This window comes from Boleophthalmus pectinirostris, unplaced genomic scaffold (assembly GCF_026225935.1).
Source record: "Boleophthalmus pectinirostris isolate CB_2022bp ecotype Guang Dong unplaced genomic scaffold, ASM2622593v1 HiC_scaffold_5, whole genome shotgun sequence".
Taxonomy (NCBI): Eukaryota; Metazoa; Chordata; class Actinopteri; order Gobiiformes; family Gobiidae; genus Boleophthalmus; species Boleophthalmus pectinirostris.
This window is the reverse complement of record NW_026571404.1, coordinates 16,381,377-16,397,500: the sequence shown is the minus strand read 5'-3', so window position 1 is coordinate 16,397,500 and position 16,124 is coordinate 16,381,377. Positions and strand designations below refer to the sequence as shown.

The 16,124-nt window shown below is 36.2% G+C and overlaps 1 long non-coding RNA gene across 1 annotated transcript; it reads right to left on the bottom strand.

The window, feature by feature from the left end:
* Positions 1-7,352: 7,352 nt before the first annotated feature.
* On the bottom strand, positions 7,353-16,058 carry LOC129411585 (uncharacterized). The gene is made up of 3 exons (XR_008633382.1): positions 12,629-16,058; positions 7,631-7,677; positions 7,353-7,473 (listed from the first exon to the last, which is right to left on the bottom strand). It is a non-coding gene; the product is annotated as an uncharacterized LOC129411585 (long non-coding RNA).
* Positions 16,059-16,124: the final 66 nt, after the last annotated feature.

The following is a 16,124-nucleotide window of genomic DNA, read 5'->3' as shown; positions in this document are numbered from 1 at the left end:
CAGATAAATTAGATTTTATTTGTAAATCATAGGTGGCCAATGAAGCCTTTGTTTGACACTGAAAAAAGACTAATTTGTTGGCGCAATCACGTTTGGCCGCACTTGAGATGCAATGGCGGGTGTGGGGACCAGACTACATCTGTATAAAAAAATACAGAGAATATAATTTTGGATTCATTATAATTTTATTTGCCAGGCAAATAAAATTGAACAGATTTTTTTTTAGAACAGAACAGCAGGCCAAGAGTTTTTATGCACGTATGCATTGATGGATGATGCACCATTTAATCTGGCTGTTTAGGCCACATGAACTTGACTTATGATTCAGAGAGTTTAGCTTTATAAACCAGGTCACATACTGTAACATGTTAGATAACAGAAATGGGAAAAAAAGGCTTTCACTTGGTTGTTTGGTCATATGTCAATAACTGTGAATAATCGTTAAATCGTGTTTTTTTTCACAATAATTCTAACACTAAAATTTTATATTATGACATCCCTAAATACACTGTAACAAATACATTCAGTTTCTTGATGCTCAAACGTTAAGTAGAAGGATGTTCATATTATCTTCTTGTGGGTGTTACCCCCATATCAACCCAAAACATGCACTATAGTTTCTGTAGCAATAGATTACACTAAGGAATACCTAAAAAATCTAGATCCAAATGAATGAAAAAATTTTGAAAGCAGCAGCAGCCCAGAGACACTGGGGCAGTTAAAACACGAGCCTGTCAATGTTTTACACAGATAATGTCAAACGGACCAAAAAACAAACTGTGACTCAAGGAGGTGGGCAGAGGGGCAAAGACTTATTGTACAGTAATAGTATTAGTTTCAGTATTTGTAAAGGCAGTAGCAGCCATAGTATTACCATCATCATCATTATAGTGGTGATAGTGTTGGCAGAAATAAAAGTTTAGGGCGTATATTTATTACCATGATTGCCAAAATTTGTTGTTATGGTGCAGCAATAGTAAACCAAAAAGAGAAACTACATATACAATAATCTTTTGCATGAAGAAATAAGTGTAATTAAGCACTTTAAAATTTAAATTCAAAGCCTTGTTAGAGTATTTTAAAAGGAAAAAGTAGCATATTCACAATTTAGTTAGCTTCCACAAAAATACTGCAATAAATTTCCTACCACGAGATGTACATCGTGAAAATATCTTATTGAGAGATTTGGAGATTGTGTTGTTTATGCTTCTCTAAGTTGAGTAGTAGCAATTGTAGTACCAATAGCAGTAATACAAATTGTAGCTAAATATTTAATAATTAAGGAGTTAATAGGTTACCACTAGCAAGGTAAAGACCAAACTATTGAAGGATTTTGTTGAGTGTCAGTTATCTTATCTTGTTATATATATATGTAAAAAAAATATTGCATATAGTGGATTTTATAGCAGGAGTAATAAAAGTGTAGTTACTAACCCTAGCCCTCGTAGTCGTTAAATAAAATGTCAAACTGTAAAACTTGTTGTTTTAAGGTAACGGAACTTTTGAGATAAAGGGCCGCTTTAGATTCAACCTTGTTATCTGGTTTAGCTATCTTATCAGACATTATGGACTAATAAAACTTACAAAACCAGATGCCCACACATTTCCGGTGGCACGAGGTTTGTGTTAGGAAAGAAGAGAGCATGATGAATCAGCAGATGGCAGACAGTCAATTGTGTAACAGATGTGTACTTAGCGCTTTCTAATAAAACAAATGCAAAAGGGAAAGTAAAATGTATAGAGCTTACAGTTCACAATTGAGCCTAATCTTTCACAGAATTTAGTAAAAATATAATGCTACAACTCCTAACCACAATTGATGTACTATATGTGTGATAAATTACACAGCAAAGAAAAGTCAAAGTTTTAATTTACAGATTGCATGTGGCTTTGCTAATGTACTTTTTTTGTTTTTTTTGTTTTGTTAATTTAACTACTTTACTTCAATTTGTGGGCCTTATCGTTGTGGGTTTTATAATATAGATACAATAAGCAACAGCAACAAGACAAATATCAGCTGAAGAAAATTCATATCAGACCATCCCTACTACTGCATTATTATGATTTCTCTTAAATTTCTCCACACAAAAAAATAGCATTTCAAATTTCAAAAATGTACAGCATTTTTTGAAATTTGATCTGCTAAGAGACATAATATTTTGTCAGACTGACCCTAGCTCCATTTCAACTTTTAGCCTTACGTTTTGACAATTACGTAAGAAGTTAAGCACCTGTCACAGCCAATCGGACTGACTTATAGTCCTCAGATCAGGTTGTATGGGGCAGTTACATTCAGGGATCTGTCATGTCAACAGGACCCGTGCCAGGCAGGAGCAGACAGGAGCCGACAGGGGCAGATGAAATGACACACGCAAATGGCTCTAGACTAAAACTGTCATGAACCTGTACGTGCCCCGTCTCCCTCCTCAAACATAAACAAGATAAATGAGAAAATTCAATTGATTCATATAACACATATAATTTTTCTGGTGGAGGATCTGCCATCTGCTTGTCTCCATGGAGATGTTATTGCTTTTCCTAGCATGTATGGCATTAAAATGATCTCTATAGTAGCAGCTCTCAATAAGGTGGTATTTTTATCCCTCTAGCAATTAACACTTCTAATTGAATAGATGCAAGATAGAGTAGTTTAATGTCATATTGTGGAAACTTCCAGGCAAAGTAATAACATCTCCAAGGAGACAAGCATGCGATGAACTCTTTCTCACTGAAAAAGTTACACACTGAACCTGAAAAAAGTATGTAAAAGTACAGTATGTCGTGGTAATTTTTAAGTCTTTAGATAAGTGACCCTTAAAAAATAAAAAGGAAGTGCAAAAATACAGATTGATTCCTATGATACACTTCTTTTTTCTATCACCACTTCCTCGTCTGTTCTCACTAACCTTGGAAAATGTTAGAAGGTGATATGATTCTGGCGTTTGCTTTTCTGACTTTCATTTTCATCTCATGAGCACACACTCACAGCAGAGGCCAATTCTAAAGGTGTGACTGCTCATCCATAACTCAAGGACTCCACAAAGCTCAACATTTCACCTTTCATTGAAAACTTTATACACATTTTAACCGTTTCTTACTTTCAAATAGGCCTGCAATGATAAGAAAATTTGAAGTACGATACATAGAGCTGGGTATCACTAAGAGGTTGGCGATACGATACATATCTTGATACAGTGAGCTCTCAGTTTGATACAAAATATTTCAAACTGATTCAATACAGTTCAATAAAAAATAAAGGCTAAATATGGCTATGATACTAAAAGTCTTTGTTAGACCTCTTCTTGTGCAAAGTTAATATGAAACATACATTTTACTAATCAAAACAGTGAAAATGTCAGATGTTTTGTATAAACAAGTTTCCTTCCACTAAACAAGCAACAAAACTGTAATGCTGTATCAAAATATTTCACTAAAATAGACCAAAAAATACTCTTGGTGATATTTCGATACAGCAGCCCACAATATTGATACTGTATAATCACATAAACGATACGATATATATTGATATTTGGATATTTTTGCCCACCCCTAAAAATATATATTGCTGGCAAAAATTAAGACAATAAATTGTAATATTGAAATAAATTTGCTGCTGACACAAAAACCCTAAACCAGGATTATCCCAATAAATATTAACATACAATATTGTTAAAAACAGCAATAAATAAACAGCATAATGAAACACTTTGGTAGTTTGTTTGTATCTATAATGAGTCATAGGAGTTTTGTATTTGGTCCCCTAAAGCTCAAATCTTATTATAGTACAGAATAATAACAAAAAGTTTCATTAGTACAATGATAAACTACCCTTGATAAATACTAACACCCCCTGCCCTCATATTAATCATATATTGAACAAAAACAGTATTTTAGGCCTACCCAAAATATTCTCATTTAGTCCAACATATCAGACCAATCCTTGCATCCTTGGCACTGGCTTCCTGTCAGATTAAGAAGTGATTTTAAGATTTTATAGTTTGTTTTTAAAGCTTTGAATGGACGGGCCCCACAATACATCTCAGATTTCATCCAGATTTACACCCCTGCATACGCTCTGAGGTCCTAGGGCCAGCTCCATGGTGTCTAAAACCAGACTTAAAACCAAGGGGGACAGGGCCTTCTCCGTCATCGGCCCTAAGCTCTGGAACACTCTGGTCCCCCGTTATTTTATTTAGTTTTATTTTATTTAGTTTTATTTTATTTTGGTTTATTTTTTATTTAACTTTATTTTATTTTATTTTATAATTTATTTTTTATTTAATTTTTTTTAATTTTTTTTGTATTATAATTTTTTTTGCATAATTTTTAGCTTTATGCATTTTAACACTTTATTTAATGTTTTTCTTTATGATTTACTGTCTTTTATTGTATTAATTTGTCTGTGTAGCACTTGTCATGTTTATAAAATGTGCTATGGATTGGACTGAACTCGATTTTACCGTAGACCAATTGGTTCTAAACATCTCAAATCAACCTGAAAATTCTCTCGCCATTTCCCCCCCCTCCAATGCAGCCCCCGTTTCCAGGCAACCGCATTCTATAACCACATTCTGGAATCATCGCTGGCCTAATCAAACCAACGAGGAGCCGCAGCGACGGCGCCACTGCGCTCTAGACGAACTAAAAACGGTTGCTATAGATGCCGTGTGACAGATTGGAGAGGTTTAGGGCACAGAAAGATGATTTGATGCTCGGCAGATTGCTGTGTTAAATAACGGGGGGTGGGAGGGCACTACAGACTAAATAATGCAGGGGAAAACTTATCTAACGCGTGGATAAAAGTGTGTTAGTGAAAGTAGGGCACGTCGAGTAACATGGCATTCGTACAACAGCTTGTGGCTATAAATGAGGTGTGGTTTGATAAGGGCAAATCTATACAGGGCAAATTATGGCAGCTAAGGTGTGTTATATAAAAAGGTAATTCAGGGTTCACTTATGAAAAAATATTGGCTGCCAAAACTATAGGACTACACAGGGTGAATAAATTAGACCTGTAAAACTCAAACTGAATGATTAATAGGGGTGTAAAAAAAGACAAATTCAGTGATATGTCTCGATACTCGATACGCAATTCAAAATGTGGTCTGAATCGATTTTTTATGAAAAATTCAGAAGTTCAATTTAATGTACTCATGTTTTCAAAATTAAATAAATTGTATTTCGCTCAATTTTGGTCTCGTGAATGTGTACTCCACCAAAATATTATACATAATTATTGATAAGTCACGATATATTGTCCTTTAGTATCAGGATATATAGGGGTATACTGAATCGTGAGAGACATATCATGATGTGTGAATTATTACCATCATAATCCCAAGAATTCAAGTAAAAAAACATATTTCTTCATGTTGTTTGTACTGAAATGAATCATGGGATATGTAGTTCCCAATGTTTATTAGCTATTTCTACAACAAAAATGCATTCAAGCAAAGGAACCTGCAATTCGATAGATTGTGATGCCCCACGGTATTCTTGTGAGACTTTTGAAGATACGATATCACCATATTTTGGTTATTGTTACATCCCTTCTAATGATTAATGTTCCAAATGTATTCATGTAAGTGTTTTGTGTTGCTTTTTTGTATGAAAAGCACTCTATAAATAAAGGTTGATTGATTGTGTTTATATTATGATTTAAAGATGCACTATGTAACTTCTGTCGCCTGCTGGTCTCCATGGGGATGTTATTGTGTTGTCTAGAATGCTACAGTATGGCATTAACCTAATCTGTTTGTCTTTAACAACAGGCTTTTTTGTTGCTAGAAAATACCTTGTAAGTATAATGAGATCTGGAAGATGAACCAGAGATGGCGTGTTATGTGTTTCAATGGCGTGTGGCCAAAATCACTTTTTCTTTCACATTTACTTCCTCAATAGGAGCTGGCACCTTCCAACATGTGACGACAAAAATGTGCACGAGTCTGTGCAATACCGCTAGAGCCCTTGTCATGTTTGTAAAGTTTAATTTCAATCTACACTGTCAACCAGAAGTTTGGACTCACTCTCTCATTCAATGTTTTTTTTATTTTTTTTATTTCTACTACTTTCTACATTTGATATACACACAGAAAACATCAAATATATGAAACAAGATCTATGGAATTATGTAGCAATGAAAAAAGTTAAATAACTACTACATTAAAAATATATATGTTCCTCAAACCAAAACCAAAACCAAAACTACCCACCTTTTGATTTGTCGAAAATGTTTTAGAAGTATTTAAGTTTTTTTTCTTTACTAAATAATTCTATATATCTGGCTTCATATGTACTAAGGCCCAAGCTAAAAGATGATCCAATAGATGTCTGTCTAGTTTGCAACTAAAGCTTGTACAGAAACATTACCAGTATAAAAAGGGGAGGGTGGAAAAAAATGTCACTGGAAAATTTTATGCATTGTCTGGTTAAAACAGCTTCTTTGTCCATTGTTCTTTTTTAAGATTTAAAAGATTGCCTGTCAAACAGTGGGTGGAACCATGCTATTGCTTATTGCCAGAAATATTGAGTCTATTGCCTAATCTATGAAATCTAGATGACAATTTATGTCTTTTCTTGCAGAAGTATGACCGTTATAGTTGAATGACAGTGCACGGGCGTGGCAGGATTAGCAGGATCCTGACTTTTAAATGGATTATGGGGGGGAGGTAGAGTGGTATTCTGACACAAGAGCTTTGATGTTGAGGAAATAAGGAGACCATAACTCGAGTTTTAAGGACAAATGTGGTCCCATTTTCCAAAGCTCTACATTTACATATATATTGCATCAGAGGTTCAATACGCAAGTACTTTCCCCCCCTTTTTATATCTTCCAAATGTATTCAGTCTGGGTTGCCACAGTAAACAAGTTAAATGTTTTAGTTTAATACACAAACCTTGCATATTTAGGCCGGGTTCTTCTCTCAAACAGAAAACACCTTGTGATGTCTTGTGGTAATAAAATAAATGCTCCACTGTGTTTTTAAACTCCATACAGTGGAATCTTAAGGATGATTTCAGACCTGGAATTGCCAATCTCTGCTGAATTTAAAGTAGAAAATGACTTTTAACTTGGAAACTACCACTTCAAGACATCACAAGGAGAAACAGATCATTTTGAGCTTTGGAAATGAGAGATTTGAACCGGCAATATGCTGATTTTTGAACACTCACTGCACCACAAAAAAAATCACATTATGAAAAAGAAAATGTATCATTCCATGTTAAAAGAAAAATGGAGAGGGATATGTTGTAGAGAGTTATAATGTAACTACTAAACAACTGAAGTATTTTGACATGAAACAAAAATATTCCTTATACAATGCTCATTAACAGACTTGTTATTATACATACCTTGATGTCCCAGTCTTTGTTTAGGTAGTATATGCAGGTTACGCAGCGGCCGTCACCGTTCGGATTGTCCACATGACGAACATACCCTGTGCCGTTTCCCGGGTAACACGCAACCATCGCCTGGAAAAAGAAACATTTTGGACTATTAATTACACTGCTAGACACTTAATATAGCACTGCACACACAGAATAGACAGTATTCACAATCTGATGAAATAAAAATTAACATAGCAAAGGCATTTTAATTAATTTCTATATGTATTGAATTTTAACAAACTTAGTGTCTTGCTTCTTTGGTTTTGCTTCACACATGGACACACGAAGCTGGCAAACAAACAAACACAAAAATGCTTAATGCAATACATGATATTACATTGATATAACATGTAATTTATCATATTATGGAGGCTTAACTTTACAAAACAACTGTCTTGTTCCTTGAACTATATGCCTTTTGCACTATTTACCAGTATTATTTATTTAAACACATGGGAGTGAGAAACACAATTTCAAAGAAGAATTTACTTCATTGAACTTCTGAACTTAAAGTTTAACCAAAACACTAAAATATTTTCAGTTTAAACATGAGGCTGTCAATACTAGTACGCTAATGGACATTTGTTAAGTTGTCTAGAAGTGTGTTGCACTACAGTACATGTTTAAAGAATTGGACCAAAATATAAACCAGTACATTGTATAGGCCTCGTTTATGATGCAGTCCAGCCATAGAGTGCCAAAATTCACTGTACCATTTGGGAATGGTACAGTGAAACAAACTGAAAATTGGTAATCATATAATGTAGATACTATACTTCTGTTCAAAAAGCCAAAAGGTAAAGGGAGGTTCTAGTATTTGTTCTGAAACCAAGTAATATTGCTTTTGCTATAATGCTATAATACATTGAAGATAGTGCTTAAAATGGTGAATTAAACAGTACTTTCTAGTCCACAGCATGTTTCTGGCTGTCGACGCTGGATTTTGGCACATCCACATTGTATTGTCTTCCTCTCACCTTCCTCAAAGCAAGGCTTACAGCACAGCTGTCCCATTATAAACTTTACACTACAGAGAAACTACAGAGTTATCATGCTGCACGTCCACTTCCCATCATTCTCTCTTGTCCCATTAAGACCCCCATGATCCTTTGGCTGTTGGCACTGAACCCCTATGCGCTCCTGTAAACCACTGAGTAAACAGCTCGCCGATCCCCCCGGAGGATGGGAGGCACAAGTGGGGACAAGCACGGCGCCTTGAGGAGTCACAGACACTTTTACAAAGAAACTATCACAACTTTATCAACCGACACTTGCTACTGCTTGTGCTCGACTTCAGGCCCATAGAGGAAGCTTAAGTGCCTGCACAAATGAGTTCATGCCCTCATACATTTGAGCTGTGATATTGCAAACAAAGAGGCTACAGTGTGAAGACAGTATCAGCATTACTATTTACATAAACCAACCTTGACACAAATTATTGCATTCCATATCTGCAAAAGTGCAATACACATGAAATCTAAAAAAATGTAAATATATTTTTCAGTCATAGCTACAGGAAATGCATATAAAGTAGTGTTTGGGTATTTTCATTTGATTAAAGACACACTACTCCATTTGATTACACCAGATTAAAATGTAGGCCTGTTATAACAAATTTTTAAGTTTGATACATTGATCTGAAAATATCACGATAAACCGTTAAACTGAAATTAATTTATACCTGTTTCAGGATCACCACCCTTTTCTAAGTGAATCATATGCAACAAATTTTAGCCAGTAATATATAAATAGCACAATGAAACACTAAATTAGTTAGTTCTGATCTATATTTGTTATGTTTATTAATTATGGGACCATCTATGACTGAAATGTCATCATATAGGCCTAAAAATAATGCATAGATTTAAGAAAAAACACCTCATCAACCATATATTGAGCAATAAGTTGATATAGTAATTATCATGACAGCCCTTTCAAAAGTGTGCATTAAATATACTCAATATTATCAAGGCCTTTAAATATTTGGAAAAATGTTGCATATTTGTATATACAACACAAGTGCAGCCTATTTGGAAACATCTGGGTCACAATAACACAAGCAGGTATTGATTTGTTTTGTCAGCATTACTTAGTGCAGTTCTCAAACTCATACGCAAAGCACCACAAAAGAGAAGATTCTGCTTTGCAAGTATCACCAGATCTAAATCATGTATATCACTGGAAAGTCCAAGTCTAATCTAGGGCTAAACCAGGTCTAAATTTGGACAACTGTAATCATTTCCGCTGTAGTTCTAAACAAGAAAAGTGGATAAAATTAGGCAAATCCAAAAAATGAAGAGATGTCCAAGTACTACGTGAAGGAGATCACCAACCTCCAATGCTATATATACCACAGTTTGAGACATACTTTAATATGATTTAATATTGTATTTGTCTTTTTGGGGCTTTTCCAGATGCTTGTCACTGCACAAAATATTACTATATATTAATTTAAAAGAATCACAACTGAAAAAAGCACAATTGTGTACCACGTGTAGTATTATCATTTCAACCCTGATACTGTAGTTTAAAATCTGATGCTTGACATTTCAATATCGCGTGCCATTTTTGTTATTGCGTTCAGTTTGCGTGCCTCATTTTTTATTTGAGCAACGACATGTACATTAAATATGACGTTCGGTGCTATTTTGCTCTATCTGACCGTGGCTGCTTGCGTCAGTCCACATTGTGTTGGCGATGCAGGTTACCACTGGAATGTATCAGGGCCTTCGAAGCTGAAAACAACCAATATATGACGGAGGGGCAGGGGGAGGGCTCTAGGTGGGAAGTTGCGCTAAACTATGACGCACAGTTCAACAAAGGGGAGTGGCCAAGGATGAGAGAGGAAAAAAAAAAAGAAAAACTGTAAAGCCAGGAGTCAAAGAGGGTGAGCGGCATGCAAGCTGACAAAGAGCTTCCTGTAGTGTATTTAGAAGGGTATAGGAGAGAGAGAGAGAGAGAGAGGGAATAGCAGAGGGTAAGAAAGAAGAGAGAGGGAGTAGAGGAGGAGAGAGTGGAGGGAGAGAGAAAGGGGAAGGATAGGGGTAAGAGAAGAGAGATGGTGAGGGGGTTCAGGGAGTAGAGACAGAGAGAGAGAAGGTGAGAAAGGGGAGGAAGAGAGAAAGAAAGAACGTTGGATAGAGGGGTGAGGCTAAAGAAAGATAGAGGGAGAGAGAGTATAAAGAGGTAGCAGGAGAGAGAAAGAGGGAGAGAGAAGAGCAAGGGAAGCCTGTGGGGAGAGAGAGAAGCGGGGGGGTGGGGGGGATTTGAGAGAAGAGTGAACTGCGGTAAACTTTGACTCCTGGCCTTCCTCCAGAGGGAGCAGTGTTTTAATGGTCGTGCTACGTGCAGAGCGTGAGGGAAGGTCTGATTCTCTGTCCCCCCTCCCCCCTCCCTTTCTCCAACTGCCGCTGAGACCATGACAGGCTAAAACATAGGAGAGTCTAACTGTACTACAGTAGGGCAGGGGGGGTGGGGAGGGGGCCGAAAAGAAATATTAAATTGTGCTTTGTTCTGGTAAGTATTGTGAATTTTTTTTATTTAAATTGAAAGACCAAACCATGCGTGGGAGTGTTAACATTTGCGCAGTATGAAATATGAACATGAAGCAATTAGGAACATGTTTGCAAAGGTAAAGTTTAGCAACTTTTATACAAAGGAAAGGGTTACTTCATTCACTGCAGAGCAAAAAATGGCCTTCTTAAATAACTGCAGCAAATTTGCAAAATGTTCCATCACTTGCAGCACTAGATGTTTTTTTTGTATGGTTAATATAACAATTCAACCTTCAGCCTATGCCCTATTTAATTCATTTCACAGATTCTGATTGGTGTATTTATTTCCAGTTTAAAACTAGATTCTGTGCAACATTTCATGATGAGGCTGGGTAGCAGACATGGACATCTCGATAAAACCTTTGCAAATTTGTGGAAATAATGAGGCCATAGCTGCAAAAAAAATCTGCAGGATTTCAATTTGAATGTGGTTAAGACTGAAAAAGATGGATGTCTAAAATGGCAACATCAATAAGCCACAGAGGAGTACAGAATGACTGGTATGAAAATCATGGTAATATTAGGATTTGGGATGTTACCACACAGACCAGGTTAGTCACAATGTTGTTTTAGGCAGGAACTATTGAATGTGCAGCTGGAATGTCAGTGGTATAATTTTACACCAGCAGTGGATGAAATGTAAATAGTAAAATATAAGGCTTCCAAAAACAGTTTACATAAGCATACAGTGAAAACATCTGTATACATTTAGACCATTTCTGTCATGCCAGAATCACGGTTTTGCATAATTTTATTATTATAAATATTTTTATTTTTTTTAGACATAATCAAAGGGCTTTGTAAAGAGTGATAATAAAAGCTACAAAGCTGAAAATGAATTATTAAAAATCAACCTAGGCATGCTTCAATCACACTTTGCTGTATACATCAAGCTAAATATACTACTACACAAATTATTGTAATTGAATTGAAATTACATTTTCAGGTGTCAAATCACAAAAGCTGCAATTAGATGATAGACCTGCGCTCTGGAAAGAACTAAATATCCTGTCATTATGGAAAAATCTAGCTGTACCCGCAGTTTAGACCTCTACAAACATTTTCGGAAATGCACGGGCAGTTGTTTGCTCATGTCTGACATCATAAACATTATAAACAACTCAAGAGTTGTTTGTGCAATCTGAACAAAGCATTACATTTTTTAAATATATTGCAAATCTAACCGCAATTGTAATACTTTGGGCAGTACTGCATTTCTACTAGTTAATGCACTGATTTGTCACAAATTAAAATTAAACACTAAAATATGACCAGGGATGCAGAAGTGAAAGCATTTTAGCACATTTCATAGGACTATACACTCATTTATATGTATTGCCCCATTACAATTGAGATTTAGTTTTACACAAGCACTGGCTCTAAAAAATGAATGTAGCAGCAAGAATAGTGTTTTAAAATGATTGCACTAATACTCACTCATATAAAAGATGATTCAATTTTGATTCACTGCTGTTACTAGAAATGTAATATTGTGCAGTGCTTATGCTTAGCCATTTAGTTCTGAATAACTCCATAAAGTTCATCACAGACTGAAACATTAGCTACATAATGTAATTACAATACAATACACTTTATTTGTAAATAGCACATTTTATAAACACTGCCACCAAGACTGGTAAAAACTATATTACTACTAATAAAGAAATAAAAATAATTTGACACACTGATTTTCCACTTGCTCTAGTCGTCTTAACCCTTGACCTTTATCCTTATCTGAGCTGGCTTTCATGGCCGGCAGTTCTTCCTCATTCCTGACCCCTCTGCTGTGTTGTGTGTTTGACTGCATTCCTCCAACGTGGCTTCTAAGGCCATTTGCACTGAAGAAGGATCCAGTTATTATCGAGTCACGGAGAGGTCAGAGCCAGGAAGTTTTCAGTTTGGCCCCAAAAAAAAAAAAAAAGAGGAGGGGGAGGGGCTATAAACACAAAAGAGAGTGAGTGAGGACTATTTACAACAGTGCTATGATCTACAGGGAAGTCACCAGGAATTTGACAGTTCTCGGGAATTAGTGTTTATAGAAAGGGGGATGTAGGGACATTTTCAGTCTATTGTGTATAGTAACAATCAAGTCATAACTAATGTAGTAAAGGTGAGAATAATGAACAAAGGTTTCAAGATTTACCACAACTGAATCAAAACTGTAATTTGAATAGTAGCAATTAGACAATTTACTCTGCAAATAACAAAATATCCTGTCTTTATATAAAAACATGCTACACCTGTAGTTTAGGTTTCAACAAACATGGGATTATTGTATTAGTTCGTGGTTCATATTTCACTCTTCTCTCAAATATTAAAGTTCCTTGGCGTCTTTAAAATGTGAACTTAAAATGTGAACTTTGAATAGAACCACATTGCACATCTAATCATAGTGTATGACAGAAAGATTTTTCTTGAAATAGTTCAGTACTGTGCAAATGACAAGCACAGAGCAAAAATAATTACTTCTGCCATGAAAAAAATCTGATACAAGAACTGTCAGTTACTAAATACAAATGAGGTTATAGAGCTACCAGTAATCATTTCAAAAATACAGCTATTACTCATTCAGAAAGAAGTATTGACAACATCGTGACTGGCCACATTGGTCTTTTTCAAAATCACTGGCATGCAAAAACAGTAACGGTCAAATTTAAGTCCTGCCACAGAAGCAAGTGAGCAAAAAAAGTTGGGCTGTACAACTCCACAATCTTCAATAAAGGCATGTGGTTTGGAGAAGAGACAGAGGATGTTTTTGTAAATGGCATATATTAAAAGTCCATCCTATTTATGTTCAGAAAGTTAATCCTGAAATCCATTAAAAAGTGACCAAAATATGATTGTTGCAGTTATATGCCACAATAAACTTAAGCACTTCAAGACTCTGGCAAAGAAACCCATTCTTCCATTGCTAAAATAGTAACATCTGAAAGTCTTGCCACAGAAGCCAGAGCAAAAGAAGTTATCAATATTGCATTGTTGTAGAGTTTTGAGCTATAATAAACGAAGCATTTTAACACTGGCAAAGAGACCCCTTTTTCCATGACTAAAATAGTACCAGTCTTATTCTGTGTTATTTTCACTGGTTGACCTGGGAAAACATTTGCATGCTGCAGATGGGATGTTGTGTTGAAGACAGCGTTATCTCCGTCACGTCAGGCATGCACCGCTGTTTATTTTTCTGACACAAGACCTCTCAGACATGTGCAAGTCAGGCTCAAATAAACCAAGCTCACACTAGATCAAGCCTGACAAGAGACAGGAGCATATCTGATAAAAGTGACATGAGCTTAGCACTTACTGTAAACTGACAAATCTCTAAGCCCACGTCTACAAACTTAATACTCCTGTGTTGTTAGTTACTGTTGTCGGGAGGGACTTTGGTAAGAAATGTCTAGGCTAACCACTGTTTTGAATATTGTGACAACAACACTAGGCCAATATTTAAATGCTTTCTTAGACAAAGGGCCTACTACATTAAATCATGTTTGTGTTAGCATGTGGATCAAGGTTGAATCTTTTTACAGTTATAGCTTAGATATCGTAAACATCAAATTCAACTTCAAAGTCTTAAAAAAAATCTTTTTAGTTGTGGTAAAACAAAAATCTCTAAGAATACTATATTAGTGACCACGTCTTGCATGAAATGGCAGGATTAAGATTTTTCATGATTGGGCCTTGAATCCAGAAAGAGAGAAAAGTTAAGCATCAAGTAGCAGCAAGTAGATTAGAACAAGGGTCCCCAACCCCAGGGTGATGGGTCGCCCCATACGTCGCGCAGAACGTGCCCCCCTCCCGTTTGTCGCACGGGTTGCGCCTCTAAACCAGGACTAAACCAGATCTAAACCAGGCCTAAACCAGATCTAAATCAGGTATAAACCAGGTCTAAATCTGGGTCTAAAAACAGGGTCCAAAGCAGGACTAAAACAGGATTTAGTCGGGATTTAACCAGGCCGAGCACAGTGCCTGCTCCCATAAACTGCCCTACCCCAACCCCCTCCTGTTTGCGAAATATTCTCCGACATAAAACCGGTCCGTGGCGCAAAAAAGGTTGGGGACCCCTGGATTAGAAGACATTATATTGAAGCTAATCCATCTGTTAAAAGATAATGCTCTATTATTGGGGCATTAGTGCGTCTTGAAATACCATACAACTTTAGGTAGTGAAATTAAGTGTGAACTCAAGCTATATAATTTGTGGTCAAATTTAAAGGTTCCAAGGAAATAAAGATAATTTGTTATATTTCACATCTCCTAATATATTTGTTCTTTGTTTAATCTGATAAAGTCTGAATTCAAGCAGATAAACAATACCAATAAGAAATTCCTCTACTTGAGTCAGGATATCCACTTGTGAAGACAAAGTGACTCAAAGTGAAGAGCCGGGAGTGTGGGAACCAGCGACCGGTGTCCTCCCTGGCCCGGGACAGTCCTGCTCTATCAGCGGGACAGTGCAGGGCCTACAGAGGAAATCCCTCTTTCAGCCAATGACCCACTTATTTCTTTTCTTCTTTACAGTGTACGTGAACAATAGGGGGGCATATGGGACCCTAAATATGCTGCGTACTGTAGAGGAAATGTGAGCGGTCACTGGTCACGAATGCATCTACAAAGAAAATGCGATTAGGCGGGTGTCAGAAGCTTGCCTACGTCTGTGGTTGGCAAAAAGATGAGTAAGACATGTAAAGCTTTTGTGCAAAGCTATAAGAAAACCAACTTACTGAACATGGAGGTTAAAGCACTCAGCAATTTGTGAGTAAAATGCTGTTTCAAGCAAGAGGGGGCTTGTTAAATATAAAGCAATAACCCCAAGAGCAATGGGCTCCATGAGGAACACTCTCTGACAATGGCGTTAAATTATTCATTAAATCACATTTAATCAGGGCAAGGTTTACAAATGCATGCCCTTGGACCGTGAAAGGAAGTCAAAGAGACCACAGACTCCAACCGACGTGCTAAGAGTAAGGTACTACAAACATATTGGTCTCTATTGACAAAAAAAAAAATCATTCTAGTTAATAGTAGGTTTAACTAAACTAAATTAATAAATAGAAAGGATAGGGCTGAACGGTGCCAAAAATTGCATAATGGTTTGTGTCTTTGTATTTATCGAACAAAAACATATAGCTAGTTCATGAACATAAACAATCATTTCAAATTAACATTTAAAAGTGTATTGTG